Genomic DNA, 9,524 nt, shown 5'->3' on the forward strand with positions numbered 1-9,524 from the left:
AGGGAATCGGGGATGACCTCCCCTTACTCCCCCAGTGGTCACCAACCGCCTCCCACCCTAAAAAAAAAATTTAAAATATTTTTCCAGCCTCAAATATCATGCCCAGCTCCATGACAGCAGTATGCAGGTCCCTGGAGCAGTTTTAGTGGGTACTGCAGTGCACTTCAGGCAGGCGGACCCAGGCCCATCCCCCCTACCTGTTAAACTTGTGGTGGTAAATGTGAGTCCTCCAAAACCCACCACAAGCCCACTGTACCCACATCTAGATGCCCCCCTTCATCCCTAAGGGCTATGGTAGTGGTGTACAGTTGTGGGGAGTGGGTTTTGGGGTGGTTGGGGGTCTGAGCACACAAGGTAAGGGAGCTATGCACCTGGGAGCTTTTTCTGAAGTCCACTGCAGTGCCCCCTAGGGTGCCCGGTTGGTGTCCTGGCATGTGAGGGGGACCAGTGCACTACAAATGCTGGCTCCTCCCATGACCAAATGGCTTGCATTTGGTCGTTTCTGAGATGGGTGTCCTCAGTTTCCATTATCGCCGAAAATCGGGGGCGACCATCTCTAGGGACGACCATCTCTAGGGTTGACCTAAATGTTGAGATTTGGGCATCCCCAACCATATTATCGAAACGAAAGATGGCCACCCATCTTGTTTCGATAATATGGGTTTCCCTGCCCCTTCACGGGGACATCCTGCAAGGATGCCCTCAGGAAAACTTGAGCGCCCTGTTCAATTATGCCCCTCTATGAGTCCCACTGCTGCTGCCCAGGCAAAAACTGGAGCAGAGATGATTTTATGGTATGGGTGGGGGGCTGGATCTGATAGGGGATACGTACGCAACACACACACACCTTCTAATGGACGAGTCATGATCAGGGAATTAAAAGTTGTTCTAGTCGATGATCAATATTAACTAACCTATCTACTGTCATTTGGATTTTTGTGGGATATAAATACTAATAAATGCAATGAAGTATGCCACTATATGCAGGATATGGGAGGTCTACAGCAGCAAAAGCTGTAATTGTCTCCTTTCTCCTAGTCTTCAAAAAAGCTGGAACTTGAGTACCCAAATAGTTCAAAAAATTGGTTGGCACAGCCTTCTCCTCAGGGCCAGCTCAAGAAATTATGGTGCCCTAAGCCAACTTGCTTTTACACCCCATCCCCCCCCCCCCCCCCCCCACACACACACACATACACACATTGCTTTGGTTCCTGGGGCCCCTCAGTGGTCCAACATCTCTCCTTCACTCACTCACTCCAGCTTCTCTCCCCACCAACAGTCCAATCATGGTCTTGCTGTAGGTTATGGTTTGCTCACCTCTGTTCCACAGGGGGGGAGACTGGAGTATAGAGCCCCCCTTTGAATAAACAGGGGAACAAAGGTGAGAGGGGGGGTCCAGGACTCAGAAGAGGCTATTGGGACATGACAATGTGCCTAGACAGCTCTGGATGGTTATACAGCTGAAGGAAGGAAAGTAACATACATACTCTCAGTGAAGACATTGTGACACTAGGGAAGAAACAGTGTTATCAGATCCTGGAAACCTGTAAAAGCTTAAGTCAGGTAGTTAGGGTAAAGGTGGTTATGGGGTACTCTGAAGAGGAACACTGGTGGAATGGTGAGAATCTCCCAACTGTGCTAGCCTGGTGGCTGCTGGAAAACCTCTTGATGGATTTGTCCTGGTGAGTAAGAAATATAATTTTAGCTGCTCTGAGGGGCGCAATTGTGACCACAGAGGATCTAGCCAGATAACTTCTTATTTACACAGTTAGATCCTTCTGAAAATTGCCTTCCCTTTGGGTGGAGCAAAAAATCATTAAATCTTGTGTTAAAAGATTCCTTTGTTAATCTTTTCTCCTCTGTTGGCTAATGCATAACCAAACAGAAACTTATCCAGTCAATCCCATATTGTTTACATTGTGTCAGTTCAAAATACAAATGTCTACATCTGCAAACTAAAGCAGTTCTTTAAACACATCTGAAAACCCTGCCCTCATATGCTCATGAGTGCCCGTAGATTGATGTTGAACTTTGTTTTATTTATTTATGGTTTGCTTATATCCCACATTTTCCCACACATGCAGGCACAATGTGGCTTACAAAAAGTTAAATAAAATCACAAAATATGGCATTGCAGATCAAAACACATGGTCTTCCTGATGAACTGAGGTTGGTACAGATACTATACAGGATATCTAGGCATTTACCTCCACTAATAATATTCTAACCATCCATTTCATATCATAAGGAAAAAGTCATGTGAAATACAGTCAGTCCCACAACGCAAGCCACCATCACTGCAAATACATAGTCACACCAAATACAATCAGTGCTATACCACAGATCACTGTTATTAGTCTATAGTACATTGCAAGTAAAAACATTGTACAAAAAATGCAATTAGGTGGACACTAGTGAGCTTCAGTAGTGAATGGGTACTTATGGAGCCTCACTTCATTTTGGCAGTATTACTTCAGACTATAAAATTCCTGAAAAATAACTTATCAGTGAACTCACAAAATGTTGATAAAACCAAAACAAATCCAGTCGAGTTCTGGCCACTGTTGGAGACAGGATGCTGGCCTTGATGGACCATTGGCCTGACCCAGTATGGCACAATATGTCCTTATGAACAAGAAAGACCAGGTCTGCTACAGTATGAGTAATTCCCTATGATAAATGCTAGAACATACTGAATGCAATGGAATGGTAACAAAGGAAGGCATGTCAACAGGGTTGGGTTAAGGCATAGACAAACTAGGCACATGCCTAAGCCCTAATAATTAGGGGGTTACCCTTATCAGTTGTGCTCAGGACTCAGGAGTTTAGGGTTACCAGCTAATGGCAAGGCACTGGGAATAATGGAAGCCAGCTCTAGTCATAGGAAAGGAGGGGATGAGTACATGAGCAGCAGACAGCAACCCAACACCAAAAGACTATGCATGTATGTGTGCTTCTGTGTATGTTTTTGGTGGAGCTACTGTCATCAGAACCGGCCATAGCGATTGCAGGGCCCTGTGCAGAAAAGTTTGGTGGGTCCATCTGCCCAACTTAAGATTTCAAATGAGCCACCACCACCACTATGGTCCAGTGTTTGCTCCTCTCTCTGAACACCTCTCTCCACCCCCACAACGGCAGTCCAGTATCTCCCCCTCTCTCTAACACCCCTTCCCTACATTGTACCTTAAATGATGTCTCTTCCTGAGTCTACAGCTTGCGGCAACAGCAGTCATTCACCTACACTGCCAGGGGCCAGTTCTGGAATCTTCTCAGCATCCCGCTCCTTCTGATGTAACTTCTTGTTTCTGTAGTAGAGAATGACACGGAGACGGGGACCCACAGTAACCGCGAGGATGGGGATGGGGACAGAGCTTGTGCGGACGGGGCAGAGACGGGGATCGATCCCACAGGGAGGGGATGGAGACAGAGCCCACAGGGACAGGGACATCATCTTTTACTTTGAAGCCTGCTGCCTGCTAATGAACTGGACTATTATTTATATTTGAGTGATGCAGACAACGATATTTTGATTTTTTTGAAAAACAAGCAAACATGCTGGCCACAACTAGCAAAATTTGCATGGGGGATCCTGTACATCCTGCTACCAGCACATCTTCTAAGAAGACATCTTCTATTGCAGGAAGAACTGTGGAAGACAGGAGAGCTAGACTGAATCCTGAGATTATTCATCCACAGATTCAAAAATCATAACACTGCTTTATAAGGCATATTTCTCCCCTCTAGGGCATACAGAACAGGTTGTATTTTGTACCCCTGGACATTTTAACAGGGTGGATTAGGATTCCTTGGGGTAGTAGAAATCAGCTATTGTTGGGGTTGGAAGGGAAGAGGGTGGTGGTGAGGAGGGTTATTATAGCTGCTCACTGTTGCGCATCATATTGTTCCTTTTTATACTTTAATAAAAATATTTAAATATAAAATCATAGTTGTTCGAGGCTTCTGCAGATAAGGATAGAGCCCATGGGGACAGGGACAGAACTTGCAGGGGCAGGGATGGAGACAGGGCCTGCAGGGACAGAGTGGGGATAGAGACAAAACCCACAGGGATGGGGGCGGGGATGGGGACAAACTTTGTCCCCGTGTCATTCTCTATTCTGCAGGAGTGAGACACCACTGGTTCCAGGACTAGCCCCTAGCAGTGCAGATGAATTGCTGCTGAGGCCAGTAAAATGTAGACTCAGTCAGAGATACTGTTTGAGGTACAACGTGGGGGGGGGGGGTATAAGAGAGAGAGAGGCAGATGCCATCCGTGGGTGGGAGGGGTAGAGAGGGGTAAAATGCCAACCCAGGGATGGAGGGGAGGGAAACAGAGGTGCTGACTCAGTTACGCGCAGGGCCTATAGGAGAATGAGACCCTGTGCGGCCTCCCCTGTTGCTCCTGCTTAAAACCAAGCCTGAGTGTCATATAAAGAGTTCGCTTTTGAAAATTTGGGCTGCAGAACTCCATTGGTACAAATGTACCTGTGTGCATACTAAGTGAAGAGATGTTTTCAGCCCAGGGAATTTACCTAGGTAACTATTTAATTACTTAGGAGTATTGCCTTCTCACTGTCTATACACTTTAACAGGCACCAAAGAATGCTAAATATTTTCTGTTGCTTCTTTCATTTATGAAGCCTTTTTGTTGGTTAAATTTTCTAGATTTATACCTCAGATATATCAACTATAAATCTCTGGCTTTTAATCTCACTCTTTGGGGTGGTCCACCCATGATATCTCTGATTTGTACAAGAGAAGTAGAGGCCACTAGACCACTCTATTTAAAACATGTGCTTGTGCGGTCCTGTGATGCTCACTCACAAGCTGCTACTGCCACCATACCTATAACTAGGCCTTGAAACTTTCTCCATGCCACTCCCGGAGAGGTGAAGAATGAAAGGAAGTCCATGAATGAAGATCCAGGAGGGTAGAGGGGGTGGACAGGCTCGTTGTCAAAGATGTAAAATGAGAGTCCATGGTGGGGCCCAATATAGCATTAATCTATTCTGCCTGTGAAATGAAACAATTACAAAAATCATGGATGGTACTGAGAAAACTGTATGATTAAAAGAAATGGGTTTGAATATTACCCTTCTTATGACAGATATTTAAAGATATTATTGGTGCTTTCAATACCCCAAATTGAAAATTTGGTACCATAAATCCATGTTTTGTACGGGCTCACTTCAGTAAGTTAGAAGACCACAAAACCAAAATAATGTGAGAGAGTTAGAAACATTGGAGAAACAAATACAATCACTAAATAAAAAGTCCTTGCTGGTATATTGTGGGGGGCATTTTCAATATGGCATCCAAATAGTGAAAAAAAATGTTTATTGGAAAACATGCAAAAATCCACATCCATAATGGAAGAGGTAAATAAAAGTTTTCCAATATATGAAAATATACTAAAAAACTGTTTAGAGATAAACATCTCCACCAATCGGAAATATACTACACAAAATGTGCAATGGCGTACTGGTCCCCACATCCAGAAAACAGCAGAACATTCTCTCCATGTACAAAATGCATATATAACACATATACACATACATATGCACATGGAAGAATGTAACATAGAACATAAAAACATAAGAGTAGCCATACTGGGTCAGACCAATGGTCCATCTAGCCCAGTATCCTGTTTTCCAAACAGTGGCCAAGCCAGGTCACAAGTACCTGGCAGAAACCCAAATCATGGCAACACTCCATACCACAAATCCTAGGGCAACCAGTTGCTTCCCATGTCTGCCTCAATTTCAGACTATGGACTTTTTTTCCAGGAACTTGTCCAAACCTTTTTTTAAACCCAGATATGCTAACCACTGTTACCACATCCTCTGGCAAAGAGTTCCAGAGCTTAACTATTCGTTGAGTAAAAAAATATTTCATCCTATTTGTTTTAAAAGCATTTCCATGTAACTTCCTTGAGTGTCCCCTAGTCTTTGTACTTTTGGAATGAGTATAAAAATCGATGTACTTCTACTCATTCTACACCATTCAGGATTTTTTAGACCTCAATCATATCTCCACTCATCCTTCTCTTTTCCAAGCTGAAGAGCCCTAACCTCTGAGCTGCTGTCCCTCCAGCTTCATAAAATAACATCATATCATTGCATTTCTTCTCTGTTGGAAAATGGATGCATCTCAGGTCAGCCAGCATCATTTTGATAAAGAAAAGTGGTAGCACAGGAACAAAAGGTCATAGCAGAGAGACAGAATGAATTCTTTGCTTCAGTCTTTACGGAAGAAGTTGTAAGAGATCTACCTGTACCGGAAATGGTTTTCAAGGGTGATGATGCAGAGGAACTGAAAGAAACCTCGAATATTGTATTCAATTCTGGTCGCCGCATCATAGTGGAATTAAAAAATGTGCAGAGAAGGGCGATGATAATGATAAAGGGGATGGGACGACTTCCCTATGAGGAAAGGCTAAAGCGGCTGGGGTTCCTCAGCTTGGAGAAAAGATGGCTGAGGGGAGATATGATAGAGGTTTATAAAATAATGAGTGGAGTGGAACGGGTAGACGTGAAGCATCTATTTATGCTTTCCAAAAATACTAGGACTAGGGGGCATGCAATGAAGCTACAAAGTAGTAAATTTAAAATGAATCGGAGAAAAATTTTCTTCACTCAACATGTAATTCAACTCTGGAATTCATTGCCAGAAAATGTGGTAAAGGTGGTTAGCTTAGCAGAGTTTTAAAAAGATTTGGACGGCTTCCTAAAGGAAAAGTCCATAGACCATTATTAAATTGGACTTGGGGAAAATCCACTATTTCTGGGATAAGCAGTAAAAAATGTTTTGTACTTTTGGGGATCTTGCCAGGTATTTGTGACCTGGATTGGCCACTGTTGGAAACAGGATGTTGGGCTTGATGGACCTTTGGTCTGTCCCCATAGGCGCCCAGTATAAGAGGCATGGGGAGTCTAAGCCTCCCCAGCCCAACCGCTGCCCCCACCCCGCGAGCTGCAGACTTCCCCGTCTGCCCTCAGCTGCCATTTCCTGCCTTCTTCCAGCTCCACCGATCCCCCGACCCCTGCTCCCCCCGTCGCCGTCGTCAATCATCTGACTTCAGCCCGATGGCCCTCGTTCCTGTCCTGCCCTCGCCCTACCTTAAAATAGTGTAATCCTCCTCGAGCGGGCAGCGCCGGCATTGCAAGCAGCAGCAGGCTCCAGCGTTCCCTCGCATGGCTCCACCCTTGCGGAAACACATCAGAAAAGGGCAGAGCCATGCGAGGGAATGCTGGAGCCTGCTGCTGCTTGCAATGCCGGCACCGCCCGCTTGAGGAGAATTACACTATTTTAAGGTAGGGCAAGGGCAGGACGGGAACGAGGGCCATCGGGCAGACGTCAGATGATTGACGACGGCGACGGGGGGGAGCGGGGGTCGGGGGATTGGTGGGGAGGGAGCTGGAAGAAGGCAGGAAATGGCTGGCAGAAGGGAGATGGGCTGCTGGATGGAGGGGAGGGCAGGGGGAGAGGAGGGTTGCTGGACATGGGAGGATGGAGGGGAGTGCAGGGGAGAGGAGAGTTGCTGGACATGGGTGGATGGAGGAGAGAGGAGGGTTGCTGGACATGGGTGGATGGAGGGGAGGGAAGAGTGAGGAAGGAGATGAGGCAAGGGAAAAGGAAGAGAGAAAAACTGCACATGGAAGAAGAAAATAGGCAGAAGCTGAGGACCAGAAATGAAGAAGAAAGGAGGAAAGGAAAGAAATAAATGGAAAGGAAGCCCTGGAAACGGAGTTAAGAGGACAGATAGCAGCAGAATCGGATACTGGGCCAGCATGATCAGAAAAACAAAGTCACCAGACAACAAAGGTAGAAAAGATAATTTTATTTTCATTATAGTGTTTGGAATATGTCCACTTTGAGAATCAGGTGCTCAACATTAAATGTTTATATTTATTTACTTATGTATGGCATTTTATCCCACATTAAAGATGAATTAGGATGTTTTGTGGCTCTACATGAGAATTGTGATATTATGATCCTTGTTTCATATTGTTGACAGTCTGCATTTTCCGTATGGGTGGTATATTGGTGTATTAGGTTCTGCCCAGTGTAATATGTATGGTACAGTAAGGTTCCGAGTGTGTTTTTGCACAAAGTTGTGCATAGTGTTTTGTAGTTACAATTGTGGTTAGTATATGCTTTGAGCAATCACTTTATTCTTTGACATATGATACATATCTAATATCTAAATTTAATAAAAGGTATTAATTGTGACTTTTTATTTATTTATTTTTTCTGTGTGTTATCAGACAATTATGGATTTAAGCTCCACCCCAATTTTTAAAAAGGGTTTCAGGGGTGATCTGGGAAATTACAGACCGGTAAGCCTGACATCAGTGCGGGTAAAATAGTGGAAGCTATTATAAATAATAAAATTACAGAACACATAGATAAACATAGTTTAATGGGGCAGAGTCAGCATGGTTTCAGCCAAGGGATGTCTTGCCACACCAATTTGCTTCATTTCTTGGAAGGCGTGAATAAACATCTCGATAAAGGTGAGCTGGTTGATGTAGTGAATCTAGATTTTCAGAAAGCTTTTGACAAGGTTCCTCATAAGATACTCCTGAGGAAATGAAAAAGTCATGGGATAGGAGGTAATGTTCTGTTGTGGATTAGTAATTGATTATTGGACAGAAAACATGGCCAATTGGACAGAAAAAATAGCCAATTCTCTCAATGGAGTAAGGTGAAAAGTGGAGTGCTGCTGGGATCTGTACTGGGACTGGTGCTATTTAATATATTTATAAATAATCTGGAAATTGGAACAACAAGTGAGATAATTACATTTGCAGATGACACAAAAGTATTCAAGGTTGTTAAAACACGTGCGCACTGTGAAAACTTACAGGAAGATCTTAGGAAATTGGAAGACTGAGCATCCAAATGGCAGATGAAATTCAATGTAGACAAACGCAAAGTGATGCACTTTAGGAAAACAAACCAAATCATAGATAGCTGAGGTTAAGGTCCACCTTGGGGGTCAGCACTCAAGAAAAAGATCTAGGTGTCGATGTAGATAATACTCTGAAATCTTCTGCCCAGTGTGCAGCAGTGGCCAAAAAAGCAAACAGGATGATTGGAATTATTAGGAAAGGGATGGTAAATAAGACCTAGAATAATATAATACCTCTGTATTGCTCCATGATGTGACTTCACCTAGGGTATTGCATTCAGTTCTGGTCACCGTATTTTTAAAAAGTTATAGCAGAATTAGAAATGCTTCAAAGAAGAGCAACCAGACTGATAAAAGAGATGGAACTCCTCTCGTTTGAGGAAAGGCTAAAGAGGTTTAGGCTCTTCAGCTTGGAAAAGAGACAAATGAGGGGGGATATGACTGAGGTCTACAAAATCCGGAGTGGTGTAGAAGTGAATTGATTTTTTTTACTCTTTTTAAAAAGTACAAAGACTAAAGGACACTCAAGGAAGTTACATGGAAATACTTTTAAACCAAATAGGATGAAATATTTTTTTTATTCAACGAATAGTTAAGCTCTGGAACTCATTGC

Source organism: Microcaecilia unicolor, chromosome 2 (genome assembly GCF_901765095.1).
Source record: "Microcaecilia unicolor chromosome 2, aMicUni1.1, whole genome shotgun sequence".
In the NCBI taxonomy this organism is placed as follows: domain Eukaryota; kingdom Metazoa; phylum Chordata; class Amphibia; order Gymnophiona; family Siphonopidae; genus Microcaecilia; species Microcaecilia unicolor.